We start from the raw sequence: 20,387 nt of genomic DNA, 5'->3' as shown, positions 1-20,387 counted from the left end.
ATGTTTAAGACCGGTTTTTCAAAATGACACAGTCTTATTAATAATTAAATATATTATATAGATTAATTATAATCCTTTGTAATTTTTATTTTATTGTATCAATGGTGTTTTATTTTTTTACCATATCTAGTGAATAGTGTCAATAATTGTTGTATACTTGTATATGTGTTGTGTCATTCATGTAATTGACTTGCTTATGTTTAACCGTGTTAAACTTGTAATGCTGTGTCATTCGTGTTATTGAACCTGTTATCTTTAATCGTGTTAAAGGCATTGTGTCATGTAACCCGCTTATTAAGCAAGTCCGTGTTAGCATTTATGAAAATGACACGTTTAATTTTCGGGTTCATTAGTCATGTTAAATGCGTTGTGTTGCGTCTATTTAACATCACCACAGGCTTTGTCAGCTCTAACAAAATATTTTGTTGGGATTTTACATTTCTTGCATAATGTCATGATAGTCACATAGTTGGATGAGTGTTCTCAAACCAATCGTTACGACTTAAAGAAGCCGAGAATCCGATGATTGAGGTTAGGGATAGTTATGTAATTTATATACATATATCTCGGCAACCAATTTTCATATTTTTCTTAATCTGTTTCTCCAAATCTTATATTTTGACCCAAAATGATATGAAAACCATAATCAGAATAAGTTATCTATAAACTGTAGCTTCCTCATAAACAAGTAACACGCAAATGCCAATACAGCATATTCATATGAAGTTACATGTAAGACCATCTCCACGCTCCTGCCCGTGGAGGCCATTGGTCCGACATGGAAGAGAGAGAGAGAGAGAGACAGGCATTGTTCGGGCAGACAGGGTAAGCCGATGTGGAGAACTTGCATCGGAGATGGTCTAACATGTTTTGATGAATCTTTCGTTTCCTTAAATGAATTTTTCAATGCTTATAGTGTCACCCTCCTTAAAGCATGCCAGTATGAGAGACGAGATACTACATTTAGGTGATCAGGTCTTTTTCTGGCATGCTATGAGTGGTCACATCGGGTTTTTTATTGGATTTTACGGTTTTTATTTTGATTTGAAACAACTGTAGATGAAGTTTATTTTGGGCAAACCTAAATCACCAGGGGATAGGGCTTTTTTTGTCCCTATAAAATTACTATGACAACCCTATTCATGTTATCACTTTCTTGGTAGGGACCCTAATAGATTTGATGCAAGAAGGTCCTCTGCAATTGTGCATTTATGCTATTTTGACCAATTGTTGGCGGTATATTCCTACTTTTTCGGTTTCAAATTACAATCTTTTTCAAATATAATTATTCAAATTTAATATAAACTAGTAGGATTCTTACGCGTGTTGCGGCGTGAATTTGGTCAATATCGTTTGGATTTATTAGGCTAGTATTGATACAATACCGACACTCGGTATAGGAACCAAAAATAAAACTTGAAAAATAAATTCGTAATATGCCTAAAAGGACATGTTTTACATCTGCGTTGATTGAAAACCATAAAAACAAATATCAGTAATTGTTATGGTAGTACCGATACCAGAACTGATCTTCAGTTAGAATCGACGTGGTAATAATATTTTTGAGACGATATTAATTCGGTTGATGACGATACTTGTACCAGTACTAACACCCGCTATAACTTACGATATTAAAAAAAATACCCTATTGCATATTCAACTCCGTTTTTAGCGAATTTTTTGCCGAAAACCATAAAAACGGATATTGGTACCGCTAATGAAGTTGTTCGAACGGTATCAGTTTGATTCGTTGCGGTAAGAACAAAAAGTCAATTATATATGACTGTGTTGATTTTGAACAAAACTTTATCAAAACTAACGTGTCTAATAAATTTTAAACAAGTTTGTTTACTAAATTCAAAAGTTGAAAAGGAAAGATAAATGAATAATAAATTGATAATATTATCACTTCCTAAATTGTACAATATAAATTCATATTGAAAAAGAAAGCTAAAGTTCCTCTTCTCTTTCTTGGTTTCCTTTTCTCTTTCTTGGTTGTGTGCAATCAGGAAGTTAGAAACTTGTGTGGTAATATTTAAAAAACTAAAAACTTCACTAGCGAAAACCACTTTTATAAATTGATATATATAATAATTAGGTTATAACCCGGAAATTTTCCGGGTAAGAAAATTTAATTTACAACAAATAAAAGTATAAAAATAACATTTTTAACATCGAATGTGAATGCTGCTACGAAAGATTTTAATGAGTGTGTAAAGTATCTTGAAGTTTTTGATGTCAGAGCTCATGGTATGCACTACACTTGGAGTCAGAGTCCGAAAAAAGGGATTGGAATCCGAAAGAAACTGGACAGGATTATGGCAAATGTTAGTTTTGTGGATAAATTTGTGCATGCTTTTGCGGTTTTTCTGCCACATGGTATTTCGGATCATTGTCCAGCTTTGCTTAAAATACTTATGGCTAATAAGTTTAAACCTAAACCTTTCAAGTTTAGTAATTTCTTGACGCATAAGAAGGATTTTTTGGAAACAGTCACGACTGGTTGGGATGTTGGGATTATGGGGGTTCCGATGTTTCGTATAGTCAAGAAGCTTAGAGGCCTTAAACATCCGCTAAGATTGTTACTTAAGAAACAAGGAAATATTCATAAAAAGGTGATCGATTTGAAGGCGGAGTTGGACTCGTTGCAGAGTAAGTTGGATGCTGATCCGTTCAACTTGACAATCAAAGAAGCCGAGGCTGTTTGTGTGAAGAATTACCTGGAGGCGACTTTGGATGAAGAGAGATTCTTGAAACAAAAGGCAAAACAGAAATGGTTGGAAGTTGGAGACTCAAACACCAAATTCTTTCATAATGTGGTCAAATGTCGCAATCATATTAATAAAATTAATGTTATAAAAGACACTTCCGGCAAGGTTTATGAAGGGGATGAAGTCTCCTCGGCGTTAGTGAATCATTTTCGAGATTTTTTGGGGTCGGATGGGAACATGGTCAGTCGAGTGGACAGAGACATTTTCTCAGCTACTGTTAACCCTATTGTGGCGGATTCTATGTGCAGGCAAGTGACTCCGGATGAAGTTAAAACGGCTGTTTTTCCGATTAATGAAAACAAGTCTCCGAGGCCGGATGGTTACACATCTGAGTTCTTTAAAAAGTCATGGTCAGTTGTTGGAAACGAGGTAACGACTGCTATTATTGATTTTTTTGAGTCGGGTAGATTACTTCAGGAGATAAATCACACGTTTTTAGCCCTAATTCCTAAGGTTCCCACCCCGGGAGTGGTCACTGATTATAGGCCAATATCGTGTTGTAATGTGGTGTATAAAGCTATTAGCAAGATTCTCACGGCTAGGATTCTTGAAGGCTTAAAGGGCATCATAAGTGAGAACCAATCGGCTTTTGTTCCAGGTAGGAGGATTTCGTACAATATAATGTTGACTCAAGAGCTAATGCATAATTATCATCGTCAAACGGGGCCCCCTCGATGTGCCATGAAAGTTGATATCCAAAAAGCATATGATACAGTGGACTGGAGATTTTTACGTGATGTTTTGCATGGTTTTGGATTTCGTCATAGATTTATTGGGTGGATAATGGAGTGTATCACTTCTACATCATTTTCGTTAAGTGTGAATGGTAATGTGCATGGTCATTTCAAAGGAAAGCGGGGATTGCGTCAAGGGGATCCTATGTCCCCCTATTTATTTACCATGGTCATGGAAGTTTTAACACTGATTCTCAACAAAGCTGCTGAACTAGGTTCCTCGTTCAGGTTCCATAATAAATGTGAGAAGCAAATGATAATTAACGTATGTTTTGCTGATGACCTTTTCTTATTTTCTAGAGGGGATGTTGGCTCGATTAAGGTTGTCATGCGTTCCTTGAAACAGTTTGGGGAAGCTTTTGGTTTAGTCCCTAACAATGCAAAAAGTACTATTTTCTTTTGTAATGTTCCATTAAATACTAGGTCCAGAATTGATGGGTTGGTTCCATTCGATGAAGGGAAACTTCCTATTAGATATTTGGGGGTTCCTTTGCTTGCTTCTCGTCTCTTGGTTAAAGACTGCAAAGTTTTGGTGGAGCGAATGTCTAATCGTATTAATGACTGGAAAAACAGGTTTCTTTCATTTGCGGGAAGACTTCAGCTGGTTCTCTCAGTCCTCTCCTCTATTCATGTGTATTGGGCTTCCGTTTTCATATTACCGGTTAGCATCATTAAGGAGTTGGAAACCAAGATGAAACATTTTTTATGGGGCCAGGGCATGGGTTCGAAAGGTAGAGCCAAGGTGGCTTGGAGAGATGTATGTCTTCCAAAATTGGAAGGTGGTTTGGGCATAAGACGGATATCGGATGTAAATAAGTCGTTGATGGCCTACCACATCTATAGCATTTTCTCGGGCAGGAACTCTTTATGGACAAACTGGATATCTTTGCATAGACTGCGTGGCCGTAGTCTTTGGGACATTCCGGTTCAAGCCAACTCTCCATGGGGATGGAAAAAACTAATTAAGTGCAGGGATAAATTTCGCAATCATTTGTGGAGTAAGATTGGTAATGGCCGTAGCACTTTTCTGTGGTTTGATAAATGGACGAATGATTGCCCCCTTCGTCAGCTAGTTACTCCGCGACAAATGGCCAGGTATGGATTTACAGTTAAATCTAAAGTAACAGATGCGTGTATTAATGGCCAATGGGTTTGGCCAGAGGATTGGAGGAATGTGTTTCCGTCATTATTCCAACTTCAGCCTCTTATGTTGTCCGGCATGCAAGATAGAGTTATAGGGATGAAATCTGATAGGAAGCTGGTGCCGTTCTCATCAAAGGAAGTTTGGAATGCTGTTCGGATACGTGATGAGCCAAAACCTTGGGCGAAAGTGGTATGGTCGTCGTTCAATATTCCGAAACATTCTTTTATGTGTTGGCTTATCTTCAAGAATAAACTTTGGACTCAAGATCGGATTATGAGATGGAATAGAATCTTATGTGCTGCTTGTTATGCTACTCGGGACTAGAGACGCATGATCATTTGTTCTTCGAATGCACATACTCGAAATCGGTTTGGCATAAAGTTCGAAAGAAAGTAAACACGGAATCTGTTACAGAATCATGGGGGGATATCTCGGATTGGCTGATTTCTAGAGCTAAGTCGAAGTCAGCTATGTCGGTTGCTAGTAGATTAGTGGTTGCGGCTGCAGCTTATGCCATTTGGAGTGAACGTAACTCGAAATTCTTTAGTAACCGGTTGCGACCTCCAGAACATGTGGTGGATCTCATTATCAGCACGGTCCGAGCAAAGTTAATCACTTTCAAGTACAAGCAAACGTCAAATGTCAAGAGCTTTTTGGAAGAGTGGAAGATGGATAAGGAAGATTTCTTGGATGAAGATTGAAGACAAATGTTTTATTTGTTTTTAATGTAACTGGTTGTTTATTTTGTTCTTTCTTGTTGAACTCTTTAGTGGTATGCCACTAAGAGAACTAGAGGGTATTGTCAACCTTCTACTTGTTTGTTTTTGATAAGTTATAAAATCACCGGGGTAACCCTTTACCCAAAAAAGTATCATCTTTCCATTTTCTCCACCATAAATTTTTAATTCGGTTTCTTAAACTTTTTCTTGTTGTAAAGAGCCACAAAAACATACAAAAGCAAGAATGTATATTAATCATGTATATTTTTTTAGTATAATGGATTATTTTTTTTAAATTTGTATACACGTACAGACAATACTTCACTGTCACTCTACACTCTAAATCAAACTATTTTGACCTGACTCATACCTATTCCCAACCTTGCCCCACCCACGTCAGCTACAAAAAAAAACATCAACAAAAAAAAAATACATGTCTGGATTCTTATATTATGATACAATGACACCTACATCAGCTACAACAAAAAACAAAACCAACTAACACTAATATATAAACATGGAAAAAAGTAAACTACAAATCCAACCCAGATGGCTGAGTTCGTTAAAAAAATAATCCGTGAAACATTAATATACATTACTCAATGGAAAATACATGAAAATCTGTTGGTGGTAAGATAGTCGGTGGCTATATAAGTTAAATATCTAAATTCTATATAATCCATTCCATCATCTATAATATGAAGTATATAAATCAAATAATGTATTCAACACGTGAACACCTATGCAACCATCAACTAATTAAATGAGCAGTTGAGCAACTTCGAAGGTCATTAACCAGTAAAAACCCACAATGACATTAAAGTTATAGTTTTCAATCATTTTTTTCTTATGTACACATTTAATTTAAAATCTATCTAAGATTGTGATTCGCTCGGTTCTCGATCATAATCTGCAGAAGAACAAACAATATCAACATTCAAAAACAAAAAGATTCAATTAATCCAACAAATAATTTTGCATTAATCACCTGTGACTTTAATTTCCAATCGATTAAGCTCGAGTTTCAACGAATCGAAAACCGTGAAACAACTTTATAAGATTGTCCGTGTCTAAACTTGGCTTCACCGTAGACCCCCTTACAACTTGTAGTACCCGAACCCCTACCTCCTCCACATCAAAGAATAGATCCATCCATAAACATTATAATCGGACAAACTTAAATAATCATCAACAACACAAAAAATACATATAAATGATCAAAAAATATTGCGATTAAAGATTCAAAATACATAACAATCAAATCTTGATTATATACCTGCAGAATAAGTGGAATGATCTACATATTTAATGGCATTGCATTATATAATACTTAAGTAACCAGGTATACATGGGATTTATTCTTCGGTATCAAAAATTTGTCCAGATCCATCTTAAACTTGCTTTTGACCTGGAAAAAGGTAAACATATAAATAAAAAAAAATGTAAAGTAATCCACTTAAATTCATAAAACTATCATTAATTAAGTGAACAAAAACCTTTAAAGTTATATTTTCATCAACAACAACATTTGATTTCCCCTTCGGATCATCCTAAGAAACATAAAACATTAACCTTTGAAAATGAAAAAAATAAAGGTAAAACAATTCAGTTAATTACAAACTCCTATAATTTAGTAAATGAACACAAACCTTTGAACTTTGATTTTCATCACAAAGAACACTTGCTTTCCCTTTCAGTTCAGTTTTTTTTTTATCCCAATCATTTTTGAACTACATATAAGGGGAAAAAATGTTTAACAATCTAATACGAATAGTAATTAAATTTAACAAAATAAGAAAAAAACAATGACAAAAAAAATAATAATTAGAAAACAGATAAACATACCAAAAATAATGGGTCATCTTCCTCAATAAGCTTTAAAAATGAAGGACAGTTGTTACTCTGATCCATATCTGGAAATTAAATATGAAGGCTTTTTAAAAATTAAAACGGTAAACTATTTATAGAAACAAACTTATAATATCGGGAGAAACTTCTAAAACAAATAATTAAAAAGGAACGGTTTCAAAAAATTTTAAAACCTGTTTATTTTTAGAAACACAATAAATATTCCGTAAAAACATATCACACACTAAAAATTTACATAATCTTTAATGGATTCAAAATTAACATAATATAAGATTTATTAGTTAATCATGAAAAAAGAAAAACAGAAATAAAAAACCAAAACAAAAGAATCATTAATACATATTAATACAATACAAAATTTATTAGTAAAAAAAACAAAGATTGTCAAATTTCAAAAAATATCATAGTTAGATTTGCCAAAAAAAAATAAACAAAATAACTTAAAAATTATAGAGATTAGCATAAACGATGAAAACTATCATTATACCGGATCAAAAAACACCAAAAAAATGATAAAATTAAACTTACCTCTTGTGTTCGAAGAAGATTCAGACTCATGCAGTTGCATAAGTCATCATTAATAAGTTCAAGACATTGACCATATGGAACTTTTCCTCCCCACAATAAGCTTGCAAAATCATACGGTATTTCCTATAAATCGAAACAAAAAATATATAAGCTTAAATAATTTATTGTCTGTTGATAAAATGAAAACCAAAGAAACATACCAAAAATATAGGATCATAGACATCAATCAACTTTAAAAACGATTGGAGCGTTGTTTTTAGGATCCATAACTACGAAGGAATAAATGAATTTTTTTTAAAAATATAACGGTAACTTATTTATAGAAACAATGTCTAATTACAGAAACCGAGTTATAATCGAGAATAGAAAAATTAACCTTAAAAACAGTAATGTGTTTATGGAAATAAAAACATCTTTAGAAAGAAATTAAAGGTATCTTTAAACCTAAATAGGAAAACTCATAACTGACAAAACTAACAATATGAACTTCAAAAGATAATGACATAAAGTTTCAAAATTATGTCTAAACAGAAAATTTAATAAGAAATAAGAAAGAGTATACATATAAAAAAAAAACAAACAATACCAACAACATTTAACTAACCTGTTTTGGTAGACGAACATTCCGAGTACGAATTTCACAAAAGATTGACGGTTAACCATGGGAAAATACAAACCATAAATCATTCAGAACATATATTACTAATTTTTTAAAAAAAATACTGAACAGAAAGGATAAAATTAAATATTACAAACTTAAAAAAGATGAAAAAATATAAAATTTAACTAACCTCTTTTGTTTGAGGAATTATCGGAGTCCGATTTTTATCACAGACTACGGATTCACATGAAAAACAAATTCAACAAAATTCAATAACTGTCATAAATGGGGAAGACATGATAAACAACTAACTAAAACAACATACATTTAATTTTTTTTGATCGGATCTACAGAAATAAGAACATAGAAAACGTTATTAGCAATCGAAACAATCTTTATAAAATCAACTTTTGATCGGATATAAGTGCAGATCTAATGGATTCTTCATCCACCAAATGATAGATCAGAATTTGTTCATTTTTAGATCAACAATATTTCAATTTTGAGATTTAAAATTTGAATTTAAGAATATTAATTTCAGTTTTAAAATCTAATTCATTCGTCTATTGTTAATGAATTCCTCATGATACCCAAAGCAAAATAATATAAAATTCAAAAGAAAGTGTAAGAGTGAGAGATCACGTACATTGTAAGATTCCTTGATTTGATAAAATTGAACTCCTCAATTGCTTCCTCTCCACACATCAGCATGATATTGAAAAAAAAAATCATCCAAATCAAATAAGTGAGATTGATTGAAACAAACAAAATAAACAGTGAGAGGTTTATAAATTAATCTAAGCAATGAGAGGTTTATAGATTCATCTAACCTGTTACAAACTGACCTCGTTTTGACGCATAAGTCAAAAGCTACTTTCCAATGCATATATCTCATGATTTTTTAACATTAACAGTGACAACCCGGATATGCGAAAATAAATCGATCCATAACATACCTCTCATATGAATAGTCGTCATCGTTATTACTCACAAATCTTTTTGAGAAACACAAAATCTAATCATAAACACACAATCTAACCATATCTTGAAGAAAAACAAACAAATTTTTTTCACATGTTGATGTTTTTTTTGCTGTACACAAGCACAAATCGGAAGATCGAGAGAATCAATCATGAAAAAGAAGATTAAGACAGAGTTAGACAAAATTAATATTGTATAATCAATGTAAATAAGGAAAATATGATTACCTGTTTGTGGATCTTTCAAGATGTAACAAAATCAACAGGAAAAAGATGAATGAGATTTAACGTGTTTGAGGAATTGTAGCCGATGAGGAGACGATATATCCAAGTTTGAAGACGATGTAGAGTGAAGCCAGAGAGAGAGACAGAGAGAAACGGCTGAAAGAATGAATTAGGGTTAGGAATTATGAATGAAAAAGATGCTTTTATATGGATCCAAGAATCAGGTAATGGATGACCCGGAATAATTTGGATCCCGAGTGGATTGATATTTGTGTGTATTTAGAAGTGATTCCCTCCCAAAAGCACACTCTCTTCAACCAATGGATGCCACATAAGCAAAATGGCTCCACCATTCAAAGACAAATGGCCCAAATCATCTCATTTATTAATATATATAGATTATCAAGTTTGTTCATGAATTCCTATTTATCTAAAATGTATTTAAATATAATAGTTTAAAAAGTCAAATCAATATGTGTTGGACTCACCATGACATTATAGCCTAATAGCATTTTACAGGTGGGATAAGGCTTAAGGACTATGAGTTCCTTGGTTTGATTCTCAGGGAGGGGGGGGGTGTTCCTAGGTTTATTGGGTTAACTCATTAATTGGTGTAGAAGCATCATTACCTACTAGAGATGGATATATGATCGGGTGATTCTGCTGGTGATATAATAATACTCCAGTGGTTTGTCAATGATCCATCCAAATTTACCTTTAAAAACTAGGGACAATTGCATATTTACCCAACTTAAAATTTAAATTGCATATATCCCCTTACTTAACTAATTAAATTGCAAATTAACCCATTTTGATTTTTTTATTCAAAACAAATTATATAATGACTATTTTACTCTTATTTTTACTAAAACTTTTAAAACTTATATATTTATCCATTTTTACTAGTTTTTGTGGCTTTTCCACAATTCTTTTTATTTATTTTTTACAGTTCGCAAGTTAGATTTTTTTTCAATTTTTTACAATTTTACTAATTTATTTGTTTTGCTCTTTTCTTTTAATCGTTTAATGTATACATCTATAAATTAACCGAAAATCACAAACACCCCTGGATCTATACCTTAAACTACCTTTAATGATTAAAAGAAATACACAATTATCGCTTTTTCTTAAGAAAATCACAAACACCCTCTTGTATACGTTTTTAAGAAAACATCATTTTAAGAAAACCACAAATGTAAAAAAAAAAACTAAATGGATAAATATGTACATTTTTAAAGTTTCAGTAAAAATAAAAAGAATTGTAAAAAATAAAAAGAGTTGTGAAAGAAAAAAAATGTGTTTGCGAAATGTAAAATAACATAAAAAGAATTGTGAAAAAGCCACAAAAACTAGTAAAAATGGATAAATATTTAACTTTTTAGTAAAAATAAGGGTAAATAGTCACTACATAATTTATATTTAATAAAATAAATCAAAATGGGTAAATTTGCAAATTTATTAGTTAAGGAATGGGATATATGCAATTTTAATTTTAAGTTGGGTAAATATGCAATTAAAAAGTTTTTTAAGGAGAAATATGCAATTAACCGTAAAAAATATGTATTAGACTGAGTTTTAGGAAACGTGATGAGTCTGGACTCTGTATGAAACATTTAATGGGATTACAGGTAGAAACCCTCCTAGGTTATTAATTTTATAATCTATGGAAAAGGTGGTGCCCTAAAGGGTCCACATGTGTCGTGATCGTGGCGATACCTCTAATGTAACGTTTTAATAACACATGTAGCATACACCCATCGTTATAAGTTGTGATTATATTTTTGGACTCTGTGACAGTGGATGATGTGGAAGTTACACTTGGTATCGACCATGGTTGGTGCCGAAGATTTTGAAGGTTTTTTTTGCATCGATCAGTTAGAAGGCGGTTAGGTCAGAGTGATACGAATGTTCTTTGAGTTGTGATGTTTTGACCTCGAGACACCAGTTCAAACCAATTCTGAGGGTTCAAAAGTCTCCCTAGTTGAATAATGAGTTGTGCTTGTTGGTTAGAATGGTAATTACTTTTGAAAAACGGTTCAAGTTGTGGCGGTTATAATGAACCACCACAATGGTTGGGTTAATGATTATTCCCAGTGGCGGATCCAAAAATTTTTTCTTATGGGTTCCTTTTGATAGATTATAACTAAGTTTTTAAAAATCATACAAGGCTTTCACTAATTCTCACTATTTTTTTTTTCCAAACTGACTGGGTTCCTAGGAACCCACAAAATGTGCCTAAATCCGCCACTATTATTCGTAGTGGTATTATGATTCATGGAAGGTTTAGTTGATGAACTACCATTTGGAAACTAAAGAACAAAAATAATTTCGTACCATCCTCCCATTCTTTAGATACAACCTGTTGAATCCATGATTAAAACGACTTGGCATTACTAACCTTAGATTCGACAAGATCCGGTTCAGATTCCTCATCTTGTCGTCATGGTGACGGTTCCTCTTGTGGGGTATCGGGTCTTGGGCTACAGCCACATGTAGATCTAGTTAGAGGGCCCGAGGGGGTTTACCCCGAAGGCACTCTGACGCTCAAGTCAGTATCATGTATGGCAATGATAATTATAAGTGCAAGTAAATGTATAATTTAGAGAAAGAGAGTAGGAGCTATAAGGATGAAAGAGGAGAGATGAGATAACCTCAAGTTTGGGGAGATGTTGTCTCACCCTGTTTGGAGAAGGGACCTTTCCTTTTATAACAAGACACTTGGGCCATAACCCTAATGGGCTGGCCCAAGAATGGGCTTGTTAGGACATGGCCCACTCGAACCGACTAAACATACCGAGAAAGACCCAAATGGGCTCAGGCCCAGTCAACAATCCAAGGTAGTGAGCCCAGACGAGAAGCCCAAGCGGGGACCCTCGTCGTCAAGTTATCCTTAGTCCAAGCCCATTCACTTGCAGGCACTTTACCCAATGTACTCGTTCAAGAATACTTTTCTTGAGAGCGTTGATGTTATTTAGACTATCTTTCCATGTCCCTCTTAAAGGTATTTTAATCAAGGTACTCGTTCAAGAGTAGTTTCTCCAAGAGCATCAGCTGGGATGCCTTATTTACCGTGCCATACTTTCTATTTAGCGTTCCTACGATGAGGGTTTTTGTTTTGCTTAAGCTATTAAAACTTTTTCATGAATTTGCTTTGTACCATGTTTAAGCCGTTAAGGCTTTCTATTGGTTGCTTTGTAACTTTTTAAGTTGTTAAAACTTTGTGCAAGTTTGCTTCGTAACTTGCTTGAGTTGTTAAAGCTTTGTATAGTTCGCTTTGTAACTCGTTTATGTTGTGAAGGCTTTGTATAAGTTTGCTTCGTAACTTGCTTGAGTTGTTAAAGCTTTCTATAGTTCGCTTTGTAACTCGTTTAAGCTGTGAAGGCTTTGCATAAGCCCGCTTCGTAACTTGTTTAAGTTGTTAAAAAACATAAACATGGCACACACAAGTAAAGCACATAATAACACACACAGAACAATACCAATAGTTGCGATTCGAATTGCGATGCGATAGCGATGTGATAGCGTTTAGTAAAATAACGTTTAGTTGTGATTCCTGCGTTTATCGCATTGTTACTTCACATAATAATAAATCGTAGTCTACAATAGCGTTAACCAACATATAACGATTGTCGAGTTTGAGAGTACAAGGCAATAATTTAGCAAGAAATGTCGGATCTGAGTAACGACCTGACTTTGACTTTGACTTGTACTTTTACTTTATGAAAAGTCGGGTTCTTACAAAGTAAGAACGACTTGAATCCCTTGTAAATAAACTACTATTAAAACTTTAAACCGGCATTGCGGGACTGTATCCCTGCTGACTCGGACTAATATGACCGAGGGTAGCGTTGCATCCAAAAGAGAGACATGACACATTTTGCATTATTAATTATCTTTCAGTAATCCGGCCTTGCGGGACTGTATCCCTGCTGACTCAGACCAATATGGCTGAGGGTAGCATTGCCTCCAAAAGTGGGACATGCCACTATAACTAAGATAATCTCTTAACAAACCCAAAGCACAAAAATCATCAAAGGATACATAAATGACGAGTCGGATCTAAGTAATTGTATCTTGTCTATCTGTTCATTTATTTATTTATTTAACTTCTTTATTTTTATTTATTAAAAAAAACAAAAATATTCCCTCAAAATTTGGTTAGATTAGACGTCGAAGATATTCTGGTATTAAAATCTCGTGTCCTTGGACGACCTCGGTATCTTACCATCACTATACTACGCCAACGATGGGTGCACTTGCCCTAGCGTGTTGTAGAGAGTGATAGTTTTATATCATGTTTTATAAATTTAAAGCTTGATAAAAGAGTAAAAAGGTACTAAAAATATAATACAAATCCGTACACACTAAAACACACGTCATGTAACAATTAGAAGTATATAAGTATACTCATACGTATGAAATACGTACATCAAAACACTTGGTAAAATACAAGGATTACAAGTAATGTACATGTATCAAAATACGCATAAATACGGTCAAATACCGACAATAAAAGTATACTAGCGAAGTATATACATGGTATACGTATACTTATAAATACACAAGTACATAGTAATGTACACAAATACACTTGATTAAGTCTACACATACAAGAGGACACAATACATGTACATATAGCAAGTCGATGTTAAAAATAATTATTTTTAGCAGTGTATCCAATGTGATATATATATATATATAAGAATAAATATATATACAAGGATCAAGGATCCCTTCAAACATGAATATATATAGTTCATATCAATGACACTATGCGAGACACGGGGACATATATGGGTTGGGCCCACTTACATTGTGCAAGACATGGGGATGCACATGTGATAGGCCCACTTACATCGTACAAGGCACAAAGACACTTATAGGCTAGGCCCACTTACACTCGTGCTAGGCACGAAGACTCATGAAGAGCGAGGCCCATTCATAAACAACATGGATACAAAAAGACATATATATGAATTATATATGCATTAACAACGAACGAATAAATAAGCTACCAACATATCAACATAAACAAGGGTATCCAAACAAGACAAATACAAACCTAACGAACGTTCAAGATGAGCAACGTGTACACGGTCTAGTAAAGACCTAAGTATCTAACAAGTTAGAACACTTGTAGGTTGCGATACGTATACGAATACCCGAGACTGCTAGCATGCTATATTGTTAAACGCAAAACTGTGAGTTCATGTCCCTCCTTTGAAACTTTCAATGTCTTACTATTAAACAATTGAGGGGGAATACATGTTACAATAAAGGGTATGTTTAGTTATGGAATGAAATCACTTTAGATCATGTGCGCTTAAGTAGAAATGGACAAGAGCAACCATTAATCATACATAACGACCGAGGTGCAAAAGGTGTAGATCCATTGAGTTTTGGCGAGCTCCATTTCTGGTTTCTTAACCTTTTAGGGTGTGATGTGCGTTAGGTGTGTTATATTTTTATTGATATTTTAAGCCCTTTTTAACACATTAGTCAAGTTTTAAATTTATAAAACACGATATTCAACTAACACTAAACACACATATGGGTAAGTGTACCCATCGTGAGTGTAGTATAGCGTTGGTAAGATACCGAGGTCATCCAAGGACACAAGAGCTTTTAGTACCGGTTTATCCTCAACGTCTAATCAAATCAAAAATTTTAGAAAAGGTTTTTTAACATGAAAATAAAAACTAAAAATGATGAAAAATAAAAAAAAATAAAAACAGATAAACAAGATGAATCACTTGGATTCGACCCGCCTTTAATGTAACCTTTGATGATTTCCGCACTTTTGCACTTTTTAAGAGATTATCTTAGTTATAGTAGTAGGCCCCTCTTTTGAAGGTGACGTTACCCTCAACCCAGTGGTTTGAGTCTGCAAGGATACAATCCCAAAGGGTCAGAATATTGGAAGATAATTAATTAAGTTATTAATGCGTAATGTGGTAGGCCCATCTTTTGAAGGCGACGTTACCCTCGGCTAAGTGGTTTGAGTCAGCAGGGATACAATCCCAAGTAGCCGGGTTAATGTATTAATAGTAGTTTACATATGAGGGGATCAAGCCATTCGTACCCCCGCCATCCAATACCAGTGAGTATTGAAGGAGGTCATAGTAAGCTTGACCAAGTCCTTGCAGGATCTATACACTGAACAAGGCAAGAACCTTACCAAACCATTCCCTTAACCCCCGACCAGGTAGCCAACACATCTCTATATAGACCGTAGAGATAAGAATTGTGAAAATCTTTGATTTTATATAGACAGTAAAATAACGCCAAGACACCACGGACAAATGATAAAGAAGTTTCACCTTCAACATAAGAAACTAGTTATTAAATTCATTAATACAAAACCAAATAAAAAGTGTGAAAATATTAAAAATCAAAAGTATTACATTAAATGCTTGTCTTTACCAAATGATGTAAGAGACTTAGGTAAACATGGCCTTTGATTGTCAAGAACTCTTACTATCAATCTTGGATCCCGAGACTACTACACATACTCTAAGGTGGATGATGGATGATGGTGGTGGATGTGGGTGTTGTAGTGGTGGGGGAGTGCTGGTGAAGTGGGAGAGAGGTGGTTTGCCAAGAGATGCCTTTGAAATGAACCAATCACCCCTATTTATAGCCTGCATAGAAGCCCGGACACGGCCCCGTGTCCATCCTCTTTCTCTTTCTTCATTAATTGTAGTTGTCTGTATTAGGCTCCACACGCTCCCGTGTTCGCTAGGCACGGCCCCGTGTGCAGAAGCGTATCTGTACTATCAAGATTTGCAAGATTCTGTGAATCTTAACGTTGACCACGGCCTGTGTTGAGCTGGGCACGCCCCTGTGCTGGGAATAGAAGTTTCTACAACTTTTTCTTTTCTGCAGACACCTGGCCATGCCCCCGGGTCCGCTGGGCACGGGGCCGTGGTCAGCCTTCTGTTTCTTGTTTTTGCTTGGGAAGATGCTGTCGAGGGGTCGGGCATGCCATGTTTATTCCTTTTCTTGTATTTATGTTAGTTTTTGCTGCATATTTGTTCCTTTTGTTCATTTAAGCTCATTTGGTCCTGAAAATACAAAAGGAAAACAAAAGCATACTTTTTCCAACATTAGTACTAAAAAAGGGTTAGTTTTATGCCTCATTTAATGTAATTTATATGTTGCATTTTACACATATCAAATACCCCCACACTTGAATCTTTACTTGTCCTCAAGCAAAACTCTTTATTATGTGGTTTGCACACCCAAATGGAATGGGTATACTGGAAGTTTTGGGCTTGTCTTGAGTGTCAGGAATCCAAGATCTTTATTGGTTTTTATTTTTATGCTATTTACAATCATATTCTTTATGATTTATTTAGAACGTTTCATAAGAGAAATTACTTATTTGGGCATAACATGCCTCTTTAAAATTCCATTTATATACAAGTTCACATACCTCACGGGATATCACTCAACACTCGGCCGAAGATGTATTTTTGTGAAACACTCGAGACCGGCATGGAACTTATTTCTACCATATGCTTGCCAAGCAATCAATCCTCTTCCTTTTTAACTATAAACCTTTGTAAATATCAAGAGGACTTGGGGAAGGGTTAGGCTTGGGTTAGAGGTAGGTGGTTTTGGGTTAGTGGTTAGTAAAAAGGGCTAAAAGCATAAAAAGCGTCGATCGTCGTAAAACTTTTTGTTTTTGTGACTTTTATTCAAAATAAGCATTTTCAAACAAAGTTTCTTTGAGGTACTTGTTTGTTTTATTGCTAGACTTCATATTTTAAAGGAACGTCACAAGAAAACCGAGCTTTTTACTAAAATAAGGAGTTTAAAAGAAAAAAGAGTTTTGGTGGGTAAAGGGTGTTTGTTTTGTGGATTTAGAAACGAAAAGGTTTAGGCTCAAAGGGGTTAACTAGGGGGATTTGGGGTATGTGATAAAAAAAAAATGAAAAATAATGGTGTTGAAAAGAAAATGGGTTAGTCCTAATGCCTCTATCATTTACTTACTTGAGTTTAAGTTGGTAAGGACCGGGAATGTATTGTCATGGCAAGTTCTAGAGTCGTAAGAAACCAAGCGGCTATTCACACAAGAAACGAAAAATGAGCATTTAGTTTAAAGATGTATGCTTATATGCTCAATAAAGGCTCAAAACTTACTTTTTGTGGGAATGGGTTTATAATGTGATAAGGTATATATAATCAAATTTTAACTAGATTTGTTATGTCGTTTCATAATTTTCTTATGTTGGTTCTTTTTATCACGACGCTATCGGTTGTAAATTTGTAGAAATATAACTTTTTTAGAACTTGTTATTCCCAAATTAAACCAAGACAAGTAAAAAAATGAAAAGTTTTTGAAAAAAAAATTGGGGATGATTAGCGGTGCCAATAGAGTTTTGTGTAAGGCTTGTTATTAGGACTTGAAAAATTCAAGGTTTAGCATCCCCCCTACACTTAAATTACACATTGTCCTCAATGTGTCCCAAAAATAAGTTTTTCGGTTGATTGAATGTGTAAAAAGGTGTTTAAAAACAAATTTTACGTTTGGGGATAATGTGACAACTCGAATTTCCAAGATTCTTATTTCGCATTTATTGCACGTTCAAATATTGTTTAGCTGTTTAAATTGCACAATTGATTACTATGGAATTGTTTACGTTTTGGTATAATGAAGTGTATTGTGTGATTGTGCATGACTATGTGTTAATTATGATAAACTTGTCAAATGTGTAAACTTGGTGGTGAAACTGTGTAATTAATTGGAATAGTGCACTATTGTAAAATATAATACTTGAGGATGTAGGGGACAATTAGTGGAATTCTAGTAATACATAACCCTAAACTCTTTCACTAATCATTTGGCACAAAAACCAAAGCACGTACATTCATCTCTCTAGCAATCATCACCATCATCATTGGCACTAGATAATCATCACACTTGATTCCTCTTCCTCTAGAATCATTCAAGGTAATTGTTAATGATTTGTGCGTTGATTGTTTATTGATTTCTTGATTCTTGTGTTCATGGAAAACCCTAGTTTCACATGTGATGTTTCTGTGTTTAAGGATTCTAATTGTTGAGAAACGAATATGAATAGTTGTACGCTCGATTTGATTGTTCTTGCTATGATGAATTGTTGATCATAGATGGGTTGATTATGATTCTGCCGTCACTATGAATAGAATTAGGGTTTTGTTCGTATGCGTAACTGTTATGATGCAAGGATCGTGTGATTGAATGTTTGTCTGAGGTTTGTGAAGGAGTGTATAATAGTCCGAGTATAATGGTTATCATTCTGTCTGAGTTTATTGAATAGACATGTAGGCCGAGTTTATTTAATAAAAATCAAATGGTCCGAGTATGTGTTGGACCGAGTTTAATGATATGTGCATAAGGTCTGAGTTATTGATTAACATTGGTCCGACTTTAATGTATAATACTTTGGTCCGAGTTTAAGCAATGCAAATGTCCGAGTATTTTATTTAACACCTTGTCCGAACTTAATGTAACATGAATGGACCGAGTTTAACCAAACTCACATGGTCCGACTTTATATGCTTAACCGAGTTTAATCACTATGTGCTTGTCCGAGTTTAATCATTGCATGCCTATCCGAGTTTATTATGAAAGTTAGTTGATGTCCGATTTTGTTTGGGCCTTGGTGGTCCGAGTTAATTAATGGACTTAAGGTCCGAGTTTAATTGTTAATAGATGGTCCGAGTTTATTCACAACCTTTGTCCGAGTTTATGGCTTTGTAATATTGGTCCGATCATTTAAATCACAAGGTCCGAGGTTGTGTGTGTGACATGATGGGCCGAGTTTATTGTATGATATATCATGTGTTATCCGAGTTTTGAACAGGGGAGACCCCCCCCATACTTGTCTGAGTTTTAGAAGGGCAAGGCCCTGTCTGTCTGTCTAATGTTATGTGATGTTTAAATTGAATCAATGAGCTGCATACTATATAATGACTAACCTGTTAAGCTTATTAACGAAAATAACATGTTCAGTATGTTATCAGTGGTAACCAGGTTAACAATTACATTAGATTAAACTGTGTAATCAAAGATGCGACGCATGAACTATATGAATATGATTAACTGTTTACGTGATGTATGATTCTGTATATGAGTGTATGATACTGAATGCAACAGTATAATCCTGCATGAATGAACGATCTATGTGATATCATCCTGCATACAATAAGCACACAAAACACAGTCTCTTGAATGTCAATGATTTGTAAACCGTAAATTGATGCAAGCACTTACATCGTATCATATGCAACATATCCTAGGTCGTGTGAAACGGACTTAGACGTTTGATAAACCCTAGAGCATAGCATACCGAGCAAACCAAGGTGAGTTCACACTCCTACTAAGGCATGGGATTCCCGGGTCGTGGGAATGGGTTAAAGGTTTCAATTGACTTAGAACATACAAATGCTTTTCCTAGACTATCACCTATCATGGTCCTCGGATGTCAGGACGGTTCCGTAGGTTAGGATAACACCTACGTGGTCATATGCCAATTACTGCCTCGGATGTCAGGCACGCACGTAAAACCTACGTGTACGCATTACTTACTTCTATCCTCGGTACAAAGGATACGTACGTGAACCCACGTACACCCCCGCGTCTCCTATCCTCGGTTGTGAAGGATACGTACGTAAAACCTACGTACACCCCATACGCGCTACTGTTCTCGGAAGAAGAACAGGGATGATACGAGAAGTTGATACGAATAGTCTAGTGGTCACATAACATGGGAAGCCCCCACCTGTATAACTTACTATTGGCCCAGTAGAGCCACCCGTTACTTACTGT

Source organism: Helianthus annuus, chromosome 13 (assembly GCF_002127325.2).
Source record: "Helianthus annuus cultivar XRQ/B chromosome 13, HanXRQr2.0-SUNRISE, whole genome shotgun sequence".
NCBI lineage: Eukaryota > Viridiplantae > Streptophyta > Magnoliopsida > Asterales > Asteraceae > Helianthus > Helianthus annuus.
The sequence above is the reverse complement of the archived record's forward strand: the minus strand, read 5'-3'. Positions refer to the sequence as shown.